The sequence below is a fragment of the Lissotriton vulgaris genome, chromosome 8 (genome assembly GCF_964263255.1).
Source record: "Lissotriton vulgaris chromosome 8, aLisVul1.2, whole genome shotgun sequence".
Classification (NCBI taxonomy): Eukaryota; Metazoa; Chordata; class Amphibia; order Caudata; family Salamandridae; genus Lissotriton; species Lissotriton vulgaris.
In genome coordinates, this window is record NC_141696.1 from 1,347,843,957 (window position 1) to 1,347,859,789 (window position 15,833).

Genomic DNA, 15,833 nt, shown 5'->3' on the forward strand with positions numbered 1-15,833 from the left:
TCATCACAAGTTAAGGGCTAAATTCCATTCTCTGTGCTAACAGTAGTTTGCAGTGGGATCGTAATTACTACTTGTGTGACAAATATCACACTCTCGCACATTTTCCCTGCTACATTCCAGGATAAGTTCTAGGAGGTGAAATCTGATGAAATTTATAAGAGACAAAGGCCCAGAAAAAAGACAAAATAAGTGGAATTAACTATGTTAAAAAACTATTTTGCATTTGTTATTCCCCCTTTTCCTTTAAGAAACTTGGTATTGTTGGTACTTACCACAAGTGGTAAATAACTCATCTTTATGTAATGGCATGTATTTACCCTACTCTACCGACAAACTTGGAATAGAGCCTACGTGGAATTTGAATTTACCAGGTGTGCAGTTATCATCAGGGAACACTCATAATGAAGCTGGAAGCTTGTTACTTAGACCTTCATTCTGATGGTCATGAAAATCTTCCCTGTAGCTTCTAAAGCAAGAGTTACCAATAGCAGGTGTACTGGTAATTTCGAAGGGTCAGAACTATTCGGGAACCTTGAGAGACCTCTAAGAATGAGGAATTACTAGGGGAATCAGTAATTACCCACAGGTCCCCCTTGTCATCGTCCCAATCATTACATCGTTAGACATATCAATCTCTTAGACAGAAAAATGAACAAAAGGAACACCGGGAACCCTACCTCTATTCTCCCTCTCATCAGGAGTACTTAAGACGTACTAATCCAGCATTCTTTCTGGTTTTTTTTCTATCTTTCGACTGAATAGAAGGGACAAGGATGCAAGAGCTTCTCCTGAGAGGCTGGAGTGGCGATATCTGGAGCTGTGGTCGACCGTCATGGCGGCCGGCCGGCAGTGACGGCCTACAGATTTGCACGTCTCCTTGTCTGCTGGGATTGCAGGGAGACATGTGTGCTGATGAAGGTATGTTTGTGGCAGGATAGCGCGAAAAGAAGGGCATGCTTCTTGCAATACTTGACTTCTTGATTGGGTCAATTTGGGCTCGGCGCAGGTGCACCGTATGGGAAGGGCGCGCCCATGCGAGCAGGTGTCGCTGTTTTTTGCTTGTCTGGGGATTAAGGGTGCCTATATATGCCGGCCTCGGGGTGAGTGCCATGTAGTAGTTCAGTTTTCATCTGATTGCTGTACCGTGCTGGTTTAGGGACAGTTCTTGGGTCGAGTTTTCGCATGTGTTGTTGAAACCATGGGAAAATATACAAGGAAGAGGAAACATGAAGGAGTCTTTCTCTTATTAGTGTTCTTCGGCCTCTTTGCTTTCTCCCACTGTACCAAAAAAGAATGAGGATTCTAGGCTGAAGAGGCTAATAAGGGAAAACTTGTCGGAAATGCGAAACGATAAATATTAAGCCTAAAGAACCTCTTCCTGTTGGATCTTCTCAGTCCTCAGAGTCAGAGGATGAAAGTCATGGCCCTGATGATCAGAAGGGCAAGTATATTGCTTGGGATATTCTGCCTGATTTAATTCAACATGTGAAGGCTAACCAGGATTTGCCAGATGAGGAGGTTCCAGATATGTCTGCTGGTTCACTCCTGCACCAGTTTCAGAGTTTGGCGCCCATTGATGTTCCTGTCCATCCTTAGGTCCTTAAGGGAGAATGGAAGGATCCTGACTAAATTATACTTCCTAGATTCATGGGCAAATTATATCCTTTACAAGACATGCAGAAGTAGTTTCCTGACTTTATTTCAATTGATTCTTTTGTGGCCAGTCTGGTGGGAAGAACATCCTTGGTGGAGGAAGTTGTGATAAAGGATGCAGTTGACAAGAAAGTTAATACTTCCCTCAAGAAGGTGTATTCTGGGTAACATCTGGCCCTACGGGCTGACACATCTATGGACCCTATGTAGCTCAAGCCCTGATTTCCAACAGTAAGGCCTTGCATTCATCCTTGGATATCACTTCTATCTGTTCGGGGTTGTTTGAAACAGATAGAACGTTAGTTGCAGTATTTGTCGGATTTCTCCTTTGAGCAGTGATGGTTTCAGCATTGTCCAATGGGGCTTGTGTGGCGGCCTTTGTTCTTAAAGACTGGGGGACTGATTCAGGCCAGAAGGCATCATTTCTCAGGCTCCTTTTTCAGTGCAATCAACTGCTTGGAGTGGAATCGGATGATACACTCCACAAGTTATTTGAAGTGAAGAAACATTCTTTCTTCCTAAAACTTGCTTCCCTTGACAAGTAGACTGTGAAACCTAAATCCCACTCTCATCAACTGTCTCAGAGGCATTATCCCTGATCGCAAAGGAGGTTTCGAGCTGGGATCCGTAGAGATAGGAAAGCTAACTTTCCCCAATACCTCGTTCCTGGTTATATGGTGAAGGATCATGAGTGTGTGGTCAGAGGTTGGATCCAGCATTTATTCCAGACCTGGGAGGGATCTACTTCTGATGCTTGGGTGTTGGACATCTAGAGACAAGTTTATAAGATTGAGTTTGTGGAGTTTCCACCTTCTTCAGGGGTCCACCCAATTCCTTCGCCCACCTAGGCGGAGAAGAGGTTGACTGTCTCAGACAATTTGCTCTTGTCTGCAGAAGGGAGTAATTTTGGAAATTCCTCAGAAGGAGAAGGGCAGAGGTTTCTACTCCTTAATATTTTTTAGTGGCAAAGCCCACAGGAGGTTTCAGGATTGTACTGGATCTGAAGCCGATCTACAAATTTGTGCAGCCCCTCCCCTTCACAATGGAGACTCTGGAAAGGGTGATCTCTTTGGTGATCAAGGGACATCTAATGTGCACCTTGGATCTTCAGGATGTAAATTACCACATTCCAATTGACCCTTATGTCCAACAGTATCAACGGTTCTGCATCCAGAAGACCCATCATCAGTTTCAGGTGCTGCTCTTTGGCCTCAAGTCTGTGCAGAGAGATTTTACCAAGGTTGTGGCTCTCTTGGTTGCTTTGATCCATCTTCTGGGCATTCGCCTATATCCCTACTTGGATGACTGGCTGCTCCAGCTCCTTCATGATATGCAGATAGTGTGCTCAGTACTCAGTATCATGGGTTTCTGTTCAATAGAGAGAATTGTCAGTTGGTGCTACCCAGGGATCTTATATTTATTTGAACCAGGTTCTGATCTAAACAAGAGTTTTTTGTCCGGTTCCCACAGCTGGTCTCTTGAGGTCACTGGCTTTGATTGTGATGGGTAGGGCTTCCCTTCCAGTCCTGCTGTTGTTAGGGCTCCTTGGTTCAGGTTTCATCCTCTGTGAGTTTATCTTCTTTCATCTTGGGATCCATGGTCGACGGATTTTGACTGTGTGGTCCTAGTGACTCCAAACGTCATTTCTGTACTACATTGGTGAAGCCACCCTAGGGGGCAGGTCCCTGCAGGCTTGATGGACTCTGCTGGAGGTATGACGTTTTATTTATTTATTTTATTTATTTATTAATTGATTTTGTTGAGCGCGACAGCTACCCGTAAGGGTTTCCCGGCGCTAAGAGACAGACCGACAACATGAGACAGAAGAATTAGAGGTCAAAGAGCCAGGTCTTTACTGCTCTGCGAAATCGCGTGTGACTATTTTCCATCTGTAGGGCCAGTGGAAGTGAATTCCACAGTCTGGGTCCTAAGTTCGAAAAGGAACTACCTCCCATTCTGGTAAGTTTGAACCTGGGTACATTAAAAAGATGGTGAGATGAGGACCGAAGAGAGCGAGCTGGAAGGTAAGGACTGACAAGGACTTGAAGGTAGAGGGGTGCTGATCCGGCTTTGATCTTGTGCATAAAGCACAGCGCTTTAAATTTGATCCGGTTTTCCACACGAAGCCAATGTAGTTCTCTCAGGCGTTCTGTGATGTGGTCACGTTTACGACCACCACAGAGGAGCCGAGCTGCAGCATTTTGAACTAGCTAAAGGCGACGTATGACGGCCTTTTGAGACCGCAGATAGAGCACGTTTCCGTAATCCAATCTGGAGGTCACCAATTAGGGCCGGGATGCCCGCCACCCCTCCCAACACCAATTGCCCATGGGAGGAGACAGACGTAGATTTGAACTTTTGGAAGGCGGGGGGGCCTCACGACCCCCCCGACCGTATTTATTAAAATATGAAACAAAATTTAAAACTTTAAATTAAAACGTTTCTTGAATCATATACAAATTCAACTTCAATTACATCTTGATGAAGACAGGTGTTTCAGGCTAACCTTAACAAATCTCTAATACAAAGGTTTCCTAGGCGTCCTGATAAATGCATTACATTTGAATTTGTACAACCTAACATTAAGGGCCAACGGCAAGGTCTTAACCGGTGTCAGATCCCTATCACCAACTTCCCGCCCTCACGGCGCAGAGGACTTTACCCTCCCCGCCAATTGTAACTTCCCTTGTCGTGGGGGCCCCCTTTCACTCGACGCCATCTTAAGGTCGTCTGAGTTTGTGTGTGAGGTATCCGTAAGAAGGACAGCGTGGACTCCCCCCCTTCCCCACACTCTCTTCTGCCGGAGCGGATATCCGGCCCCCGGGAAATTCTAGGAGGGGCATATAGCCGTCTCCCCCTGAGGCCTATGGCCATCTTCCCCTGGGCGACCCATCCGTAGTGGGTGCCGCCCCCCCATGGGAGGGGCCAATGGCAGCCTCCCCCCGGGCACTCCCAACCATAATGGGTGGCGCCCCCCCTAGGGACCTTGAAATCACTGCTCACCGATCATGACCTTACCGCCCATCCAAAATATAAATACGACAGTTGTTTTACCTACTAAGGAAAGAAAACTATGACTAAACTTGCAACAGCTCGATAAATTCACCGACTTTAACATTGCTACAAAGGGAAAAAGGTACTAAAGAAAAGCACAATCTTTATTAAATCCATTCCTGTACATCTCTCGAAAGGAAAAAATTGCCTACAAGCAAGTATCTAATTACATGCATACCATCGTCATACATTTATGATGCAAGAAGTGATTGCTATACATGTCAAATAACACCGACGATATCTCTTTATTTCAGAAACTCTGCAACAAGGGGCTGGTGGGTGGGTCAAAAAGTGCAGCTTGTTCCCTTGAGGGCTCACGAGCGACGAGTGGTGCAGCCTTTAGAGCACAGGAACAAGAGGAAGATTTGTTGGATTCTCGCACTATTTATCCAGCTGTGGGAGGGCGGGACCCACCTCAAGCACGCCCATCAGTGCACGGACTTACGGGCGGGTGTTTAGGACAACCTCTTTTTGGGTGGGAGGAGCGTGTTCGGGCCACGCCGCTTCGGGCATACCAGCCGGGACACGCCCCCCACCCACAATGGTTTCCCGGGGGATCGGGGCACCCATCCATACGTTCGGGGGGACCGAGTGGTCTCCCCTTTCCATATGGGCCGGGATGCCCGCCACCCCTCCCAACACCTATTCCCCATGGGAGGAGACAGATGCAGATTTGAACTTTTGGAAGGCGGGGGGCCTCACGACCCCCCCGGCCGTATTTATTAAAATATGAAACAAAATGTAAAACTTTAAATTAAAACGTTTCATGAATCATGTACAAATTCAACTTCAATTACATCTTGATGAAGACAGGTGTTTCAGGCTAACCTTAACAAATCTCTAATACAAAGGTTTCCTAGCCGAGTCTAGCATCCTGATAAATGCATTACATTTGAATTTGTACAACCTAACATTAAGGGCCAACGGCAAGGTCTTAACTGGTGTCAGATCCCTATCACTAACTTCCCGCCCTCATGCGCAGAGGACTTTACCCTCGCCGCTAATTGTAACTTCCCTTGTCGTGGGGGCCCCCTTTCACTCCACGCCATCTTAAGGTCGTCTGAGTTCGTGTGCGAGGTATCCGTAAGAAGGACAGCGTGGACTCCCCCCCTTCCCCATACTCTCTTCCGCCGGAGCGGATATCCGGCCCCCGGGAAATTCTAGGAGGGGCATATAGCTGTCTCCCCCTGGGAGGGGCCTATGGCCGTCTCCCCCTGGGTGACCCATCCGTAGTGGGTGCCGCCCCCCGTGGGAGGGGCCAATGGCCGCCTCCCCCCGGGCGCTCCCATCCATAATGGGTGGCGCTCCCCCTAGGGACCTTGAAATCACTGCTCACTGATCATGACCTTACCGCCACAGGCCAGATAGTTGACCGACTATCTGGCCCCCCCCACACCTCCTATAGGTCATGTCTCCTTACGCCCACTAGCCAAGCTACGATGTCTCCTATCAGTAAGTCATTACCCATCCTGGACAGGTGCACCCCATCATTCGAATAACAGTGATCGCCCCTGATACACCCATGAGAAATGCTTTGGAGATGAGCAGAGCGAAACAGTTTCCCAATTTTATTGTTGACCCTCTTTACCGAGTGGTTCAACGCTGTCATAGACAAACCTCCCCGCCATATCTTCCTGGGAATCATGTGGGACCAGGCAATCGTACATCCCGGGAGCCTTTTGGCTAACCAGCTAACTACAGACAGTATGTGCTCAACTAACACCCGTCTTCCCAGTCTCACCAAGTCATTGCCCCCTACGTGCACTATGACTACAGATGGCGGTGACCTGTGCCGCCCTAATAGTTTCTTCACAAAGCTTTGCAATCGGTCAATACAGAGGCCGCCCTTCCCATGGAAGGTCACTCTGAACCCATATTCCTCAGATGTGTGAATCGCATCACCTGCCTTGAATATGTCCCCGGCACGCCTCACGTATGAGTGGCCCACGACCCAGACCACTTGATCTCCATTCCGTGATCCTTTCCCGCTGGTCAGCTGATGCTGGGCCAATCCCAATTTCCGCCCGCGTCACAGGCTCGCGAAACTGTAATCCAAACAAAAGACAACAAGCGTGAGTGCATTTTATCAGTCTTTTACAACATGTGCAGTCGCACATATCTCTTGAAGCAATTCGAGGACCAACGGCCTAATTGTTTCACCTCGTCTGCCTGCAGACCCCGAGCCGTAGCTTCTGTAGCAGCCCCTATTCTAAACGAATGGGTCCCAAAATTGCACGGGTTCAAGCCCGCCGCTGCAATTGTAATTGCCAGCACTAAGGGTGGGCGTAAAATCCGTTTCGCAGGCGAATTTGCGAAATCGCGGTAAAATCCGCGAATCAGCGGGGACGAATTTTCAGCCAAGCAAGGGTTACAGCAGCAGGTGCAAAAGTTGAACCTAATTTCTTTGTAACCTTTTACAAAAGGGTTACAAACAAATTAACTTCAACTTGGACACCTGCTTTCAGAGCACAGGAACAAGAGGAAGCTTTGTTGGATTCTCGCACTATTTATCCAGCTGTGGAAGGGCAGGGACCCACCTCAAGCACGCCCATCAGTGCACGGACTTCCGGGCGGGTGTTTAGGACAACCTCTTTTTGGGTGGGAGGAGCATGTTCCGGCCACGCCGCTTCGGGCATACCAGCCGGGACACGCCCCCCGCCCACAATGGTTTCCCGGGGGATCGGGGCACCCATCCATACGTTCGGGGGGACCGAGTGGTCTCCCCTTTCCAGGCGTTCACTACAGATCTCTGGGTGTTTATAGGGGTCATCCAGAAGATTTTACGAAGCCATCGTAGGATGGTAAAACAGATGGCTGTTGGCCTGATCTTTCATGGTGAGACCTCTGTCGATAGTAACTCCCAAGTTGCGTACTTGTTGAGATGGAGTTGGAAGGGGACCCATGGAAGTGGGCCAATGAGTCAGGTTCCAGAGATCGGGTTTGTTGCCAAGAATCAGGACCTCCGTCTTCCCGCCGTTCAACTTAAGTAGGTTGTTATTCATCCATACGGCTATCTTGCTGAGTCCAGTTTGCAAAGGGGAGGGGGCCATGGGATCAATTTGGGAGAGTGAGAAAACAATTTGTGAATCATCGACGTATGAAAAAAGATTTAGTCCCGAACATTGTGCAACATAAGCTAAAGGTGTGACAAACAAATTAAAAAGCAGAGGGCTAAGAATAGACCCTTGGGGTACCCCATGGGGGGAGGAGTGACTCTTAGAGGATGAAGATTTAGAAAACATTTTGAAAAGTGCGATCAGACAAAAAAGATGTAAGTCAGTCCAATGCTTTGTTGCCAATGCCAACGGCAGCAAGGGATTTGAGAAGGATACTGTGTAACACAGTATCAAAAGCTGTGCTGAGATCGAGCAAGATCAGCGCAACTGTTTCTCCTCGATCCAAAAGCAGACGCAAGTTATCTGTAACGCCCACCAGGGTCGTCTCCGAAGAGAACCCAGGGCGAAATCCCGATTGTGAAGGATGTAACAGATTATTGTCTGTCACAAATTTTGAAAGATGGAAGTGGATGTGTCGTTCCAACACTTTCGAGAATGCCGGTAATAAAGAAATGGGACGATAGTTGGCGGATATTTTTGGATCCGCCTGTGGTTTCTTTAGTAACGGGGTGACCATGGCATGTTTCCAACAACTTGGAACAGTGGCAGTATCGAGTGACTGGTTTAGCATCTTACAAATAGTGGATAAATGTGAAGAGTTCATAGAACGCAAAATAGGGGCGGGCAATGGGTCCAACGGGGAACCTGATTTAATTTTGCTCAGTGTTTCTGGAAGAGTTACTGAGCAGAGGTCAGGCCATGACAGCAGTAAAGGCAGAGGTGACCCAGAAGAGTTTGTGGGCACATTCTTAGTCTGAGGGGAGGTGGGGGGAACAGGTATTTTGATTTGAGCAAGGATATCCTGATGTATACTCGTGATTTTAGAAGTGAAGTATTGGGCAAGCTCATCACATTTTGCATTGGATAATTGGGGAGGTGTAGCTGTGGTCTGAGAACCAGCGAGCTCCTTCACCACAGTGAACAGGGTTTTTGATTTATTTATTGCTTCATTTATGGATTTATTGACGTGGATGGCTCTGGTTGTAGCACACACCTTGTGATAGCATTTCAGCTCAGTTTTATAGGCGGTACCCGATGTAAGAGAGTAATCTTTCCTCCATAAACGTTCTAATTTCTTACATTTTGATTTTACCAACTGGAAGGAGCTGATGGCAGTATACAGGGCAGTCATGGGGTTCCGACATCCTGTCTTGGAGCACAATCTGGTGTGCAATCAGACAACCAGGTGACAGTGGAGTATCTGAATGTTGTGGCTGTACCCCTTTTTCAGTGGGGTGAAGGTTATCTGCAGTCTCTGATAGCAGTCAACACCAGGAGAGTGGACAATATGGTGGCAGATTCTCTCAGTCTGTTTTTTACTCCCTCCCAGGACATGTCTCTCACCTGAGATGTCTTTCATCAGGTGTGCGTGAGGTTTGGTGTACCTTTCCTGGACCTCTTTGCTTCCCGGCTCAATGCACAGATTCCCAGATTTTGTGCCTGCAGTCAGCAGGGCGGGTTCTGGGGAGTGGGTGCACTGACTATTCCTTAGCCCGAGCAGCTCCGATTCCTCTCATTCCCAAACTTCTGGCTAGGCTGTTGGCCAGGTCCTGGGTAGTGGTGATGGTGGTGCCATTTTGACCACAATGCTCTTGGTTTCCTAGGTTCAAATGTCTGACAATTCAGGGGCTGTGGATAATTCCATGCTCCCCCTCTCCTTCGAGAACAGCTCCACTACTGTGTCTGACCCTTGTGTGCAGATTGAGTGAAGGGATTTGCAGAGTAGAGGCCTTCCGCAGCACTTAGAAGTGGCTATCCAACAAACACGCAGACCTTCCGCTTTGAAGTCCTATGAGCATTGGGCCATCTTCCTGTGCAGGTGTGGGCTTCTTCACCTATCTCCCCTGGGTTGTAATCATACTGATGTTTTGCAATTTTTGTGGGAAGGGTTTAAAAAGTTGGGGCTGTGTCTACACTTTGGGCCCAATAGGCAGCTATTAAGTCTTTCAGGTCTCCTTGGGGAAACTTGGCTGATGTGGCAAACTTGGTAGCTAGATTGCTGCAAAGCTTTTCTATTTCTGGGCCTTTGGTGACGCCTTTGTTTCCCTTATGTAATTTGCCTCAGGTGGCGATGTCCTTGGTTTCGGCTTCCTTTGAGCCTTGGAAGGGGGTTGATATCAAGTTTGTCACGGTTAAGGTGATTTTTCTGGTGGCAATCGCTTGTGCTAGGCATATTGGTGAATTGGGGGCCCTTATGGCTAGGGAACCCTGTTTGTCTTTTTCTGAGGATAGGGTTGTCCTGCGGTTGGATTCCGTCTTTGTATTCAAGATGGCATCCCAGTTTCATAGACCTCAGGAGGTGATTGTCCCGGTATTTGGGCCCGATTCACAGAATTAACTTGAGACTCAATCCTAAACTTACTACTTTTGGCATTCCCAGAATGTACTTACTACTTTTGGTATTGACAGAAGTTAGGATTTTGTCTTAAGACAAACTTAAGACAAACTTAAGACAAACTTAAGACAAACTTAAGACAGACTTAAGACAAAATCCTAACTTAAGTCTGTCTTAAGTTTGTCTTAAGATAAACTTAAGACAAAATCCTAACTTCTGTGAATACCAAAAGTAGTAAGTTCATTCTGTGAATGCCAAAAGTAGTAAGTGCATTCTGTGAATACCAAAATAGTAGTAAGTTTAGGATTGAGTCTTAAGTTCATTCTGTGAATCGGGCCCATAGTGTCTGATTCTGGTTCTGCTGAGGATGTCCAGTGGTCCATGTTGTATCTGAAATGGGCATTGTTGGTGTATCTGATGAAGATGAGTTCATTTAGGAGGATGTACTCTTCATTTGTTTCCTTTGGGTCTTCCTCCCGGGGGGTTAAGTTTGCCTATTTGACCATTAGTTGTTTGACCATTAGTTATTTTTACCATTAGTTGTTGGACCAAGGAGTTGACTGCTGTCTCTGTCAGGGTCGCCTCCTCCTGCTAGGGTTTAGGGGAGATCAACTTGGTGGTGGCTACTTCTTGGGCTAAGTTGAAAGGGGTGTTTATCTCTAAGATTTGCAGGGATGCTACTTGGGCATCCTCTAATCCTTTGTCTGGTATTATCGTCTCCAGAATGTGTTATGTGATGATACCAATTTGGATTGGGGGTTTTGAATTCTGTGAGATCCTGAATTGCTTTCTGACCTGTCTGAATATATCCAATTTCAATCTTTATTTCGGCCAATTTGACCATCAAAGATATACAGTAAAACACTTGTAATAAAATATAAAACCTTTCTACCAAAAAGAAAAATGAGTACATCTTAAGTGACAGTAGATAAAAGGTCATACATTAAAATTCATGTTCTTGTACTTAGGTAATCAACTGCGACTTTAAATTACGGGTGCGGGTATGCCAGACACTTGTAAGGAATTTGGCTAGTGCAAACACCGTTGGTCCCGAAACATCAGTTTTTAAAATTCTATACATCGGGAGGTATTGCCTACAACCAAAGTTTCTGATAAGGGGTAAATGCCAATATTTCCTAGCGGCCTTATAAGTTGGACAGAACAAGACCACATGTAGGTCGCTTTCCTCAACACAAGTGCATGCCGGGCACTGCTTGGTGGAGGGCGGTGTTGACCAGGAGCTGGTGTATGACCGCAAAGGCAGTGTGCCATATCTCCATTGGCGAAATAGCTTCCTGGTCAGCACAGGAGTCATCCCATCCAGGACCCTCTCCAGCCTGTAGGAATCCTTGCTTTGTATGAATACAGATGTTAGTGACCCCTCGCGCTGGCAATCTAAAACAGTTGCCAGTTTCTGCTCATAATAAGCCTTGGCCAAGACTCTTCGCGGGATCATAAGTGACGCATTAGTTGGGTCGGACTATAGATCTGGGAACCCTATTCTCTCACAGGACCTTTTTATATATTTTATCCAGGGAATCTGCAAGGCTTTGGGGTGGGTTAGAAACTCCCTCAGTTCTGCGCTGTAGGTAAAAAGTTCCTCACTGCTCCATAACCTTCGCCAGAAAGCTATGGGTCTGAGGCCCAGTTTATCTGCTATGGGTCTCAGTCCCAAGTCCATCCTCAAAGGGAGGAGCTGTGTACTAGGCGGGAGTGCAACTATCTGTCTAATGAATTTATTCTCAGTTATAGACAAATTGTGGGCAGGTGTGTGGCCCCACAATTCTGCCCCATATGTGATGGCACCCCTGGCCTGCGCCTTGTAGATTTGGATAACCGGCCCCAGTGGTCGATATGTAGAACTTTTCATCATCCGTGCAATGCCACCTGTGGTCTGCACTAGTTTCAGATTAGCCCTAGTCTGGTGTGTTCCCCAGGACATGGTTTCATTCAACGTTACACCCAGGTATGAATATATCACATTTTTGGTGTTGCCGTTATGGTGTGATATCCTTTTTTGTGATATCTTTCCTTATGAAGGCCAGGTTCCCAGCTTGGGTATTCTTACAATGTAATGAATGAGACGAGGACAAATGGGTCATAGGGGCAAATATCCTATTACAGGTAATTTACATTGCTACTGGTCCTGTTGTCTTTGTCCCATTCATTACACCCCTTCCTTCCTTCCGGATGGCTGGCCTTCATGTGTGGGGATTGGTAGTTTAGAAGGAATGCTGGGTAAGTACGTCTTGCTGCTTTGTTGCACATGCCTCTACCTCTTTACTTGCTTGTTTACTACGCAAACACAACACCTCTGGATGTGACTCTCACATCTCCTTCATAACTAGATTACACCCACATACAATGCGTCATTTGGGCAATGTCCTCACCTCATAACTTTGCTCCCATAACCGTATCTAATACAACAGGGCTCCGCCAGTCAGCAACTACTGTTCCCGATATATTTTGATGTAAATTTCACTGTGCCCCAGAATTTTGGTGTCAAACGACCATTGTTTGTATCATGCATAGATCCTAAATCTCTTACGGTAATGATTTCATCAGCTGTTCTCTGATATATTAAATACATTCATTTAATTGTACACATTGAAATGACATTTCTTTCATTAATTTTTTTCATCTATAGAAGTGAATGCTGTTGGAGTAAGTTGTGAACACACACTGCCCGCTGTGTGGTGAGCAATACGACTCCCCACATATTGTGTGCTATAGATATGCTCCTAAGCCACAAACAGTCTGACCTTCTTTGGGTTCAGTCAGTGTCCTCTCTGTTCATAGTGAGTAAGCACCAAGCATTTGTCTACCGGGGTTAAAGTCCCCTCTAAGCTTTCACCATTTTCACTACACTATTGAATCTTGCTCTGACTTATGGGTCATTCTGTTTTATGTATTTGATTTAGACCTAACAATCCCAGCTGTTCTCAGACTACCTTTTCCTGAGAGAAAATTTCCAGGCCTTAGGCATATAAGTGGCTGTAGGGGTAAGAGCCCCTGCACAGTTTCTGTGCAGGGGCTATTTCTAAACAACCAGTTTCTAAACAACTAAACAACCAGTTATTATTTCCCTGCTCAGGGGATGTGTCATAAATACCTGTTCAATGCCAATTTCCCATCTATAACATGGCTGGTGATTGGTGGCAGCTGTTTGGTAATCATTAAGAGCAGCCATTTATGGCCCCAAAGTCTGTGGGATTACTTGCTGGCCATCCATGGTTAACACAATCAGCTTCATGACTGGGTACCCTCACATATCTACAAGTGTGAGATATCAGTTTGTGTATGAGGTATTAGGGCACTCCAGAGGAGCAGTCCACAGTTATTAGTGTAGCTTCAAATGTGGTTTGCCATTGAGATAGATGCTGATATTTTTTGGTAGCTTTCTCCACTTGAGCATGTTCTACTGCTGCTCCTTCCTTTTTTCCTTCCCTGTACAGACACTGTTCTCACCTCATACAAAGTAAGGGCGATGCGCTATGCACTTGCCACTTGTTGTATCTAGTCAAGTGCGATAATCAAAATGTAGGGAGGAGGGTAGAAGGTCCATTCATCACCCCAGTATCAGTAGTTTAATTGATCAAAAGAAGAATGGACACTTGGTACTACTTAACCATTGGTTAAGTTGGGACACTCTCATAAACGCGGTGTTGTTCGTGCGGTGTATATCTTTCTTCCGCCCCTCACTCGCGTTGTGGCATTTATCATTGAGTGTTCCAACAACGTGCTATATGCCAAGCCTCAACCAGAGGCAACCTCTGGCGCAAGTAGCAGTGTCCAGAGATAAAAAATGCATGAAAAGGGCACCCAGAAAAAATTTATAAAAAACATATACTGCACCAGTGGTGAGTTTTAATGAAAAAAGGGGAAGTATTGTTATTAAAAAGGAAATTACTTGCACGATTTGTGTAGTAATATGATTTCAAAAGTTGTATCCAAAGTTGCCTTTTGGAAATTTTCTCATTTAGTAGCTGTATTCAGCTTCAACAGGTGGCTAAGGGACTCTCTGGTCCCAGACAGCGTGTGGGGAGTTCCCGGGACTTGTGCTGGGGCAGAGAAGTAATTTCCTTTTTGTCTGTTGTTCATTTGTTATGTTCTGTCCTGACGAATGCTCCGTAGACCCGGCTGGGCCACATGGAGCAGAAACATGTTGACACTGTAGTTCATAAGGTATAAGGAGATTCATTAACACGACCTCCAGTAATACCGCAATCCTTAATTTTAATAACAATACTTCACCTTTTTTCATTAAAACTCACCACTGGTGCAGTATATGTTTTTTATAAATTTTTTCTGGGTGCCCTTTTCATGCATTTTTTATCTCTGGACACTGCTACTTGCGCCAGAGGTTGCCTCTGGTTGAGGCTTGGCATATAGCACGTTGTTGGAACACTCAATGATAAATGCCACAACGCGAGTGAGGGGCGGAAGAAAGATATACACCGCACGAACAACACCGCGTTTATGAGAGTGTCCCAACTTAACCAATGGTTAAGTAGTACCAAGTGTCCATTCTTCTTTTGATCAATTAAAGTATCTAGTCAAGTAACATGAACTGTAGCCCAAGCAATACCCATTAACTTGCTGAGGATTGCCTGGAGTTATACATATATCTCTAGTGAGCAGGATAGAATGTTTTAGCGACCATTGCGGCTTCTGAGACACTGCACACATTATGTGAAGCCTGTCTGCTGTAGATTGTAATGTGTGACAAGGAAAATGAATTTGAATTTTGTTAATGATGACTGCCAAATTCCTAAACACAGCAGAGTCTGATTGACTGTTTTTCCTTTCACTAATTTCAATCTAAAATTAAATGATTCCAGTGACCCAGACAGATAGGTCAACTTCTACCAACAACGGGCCTTCTTCAGGACCGAGTGACAGCAGACAGACAATGAATGACCCCCACATGGGAAGAAACAGCACAATGCTAAGTAGGGGTGGGCAGAAATCAAGAAGTTTCACTTTGCAGAATTCTGCGGAGTTCGCTAGCTAGTGAAATTCAGCATGTTGCACTGCTCACACAGATTTTTAGTCCCAGGAGCTTTAATCCACGCTGTAAAATCAGCATGAATCACACCATGTGTTGCGCCACAGGGTGCCACTTCTTTCTGCTGCTCAAATAGATTTTCAAAGCGAGTGGCAGCTTTATAAACCACCTTGAGAAATCTCTCCAGAAGGTGTTCTACTGCCTGAAAATCACACTACAGGACACAAATTCTCTCTTGCTTTAACACTGGCGAACTGCATGCAAGAAAAAACTCAGCCATGGCATTAATTGGCAGAGGTTTGCTGGAACTCCGTATTCTATGTGGACCATGGAGTGGGCAGAACTTGCCAGCGGAGACAAATTTTCACTCACCTCGACTGCAAGGACGAGTCATCATAGAAATTGAAACCTGGAATTCAAATTACTGCACGAAAGGAACAATACTGCAGTGTTTGTACCTGACAGTCATAAGAAATATACATACAAGGAAGCGGAGCAAACTCACATGTGAGTCACAGGATTAAATCTTCATATGCATATTTACTCTTACACTTTTGAGTAAGTTTACTACTTATCTCTGTTCACAGCTTGTAGGCCTCTAACTGAAACAAGGGAACGGAGACCCATTTACAAGTTTAAAGGTACTACCGTCAAAGGAACATTAATG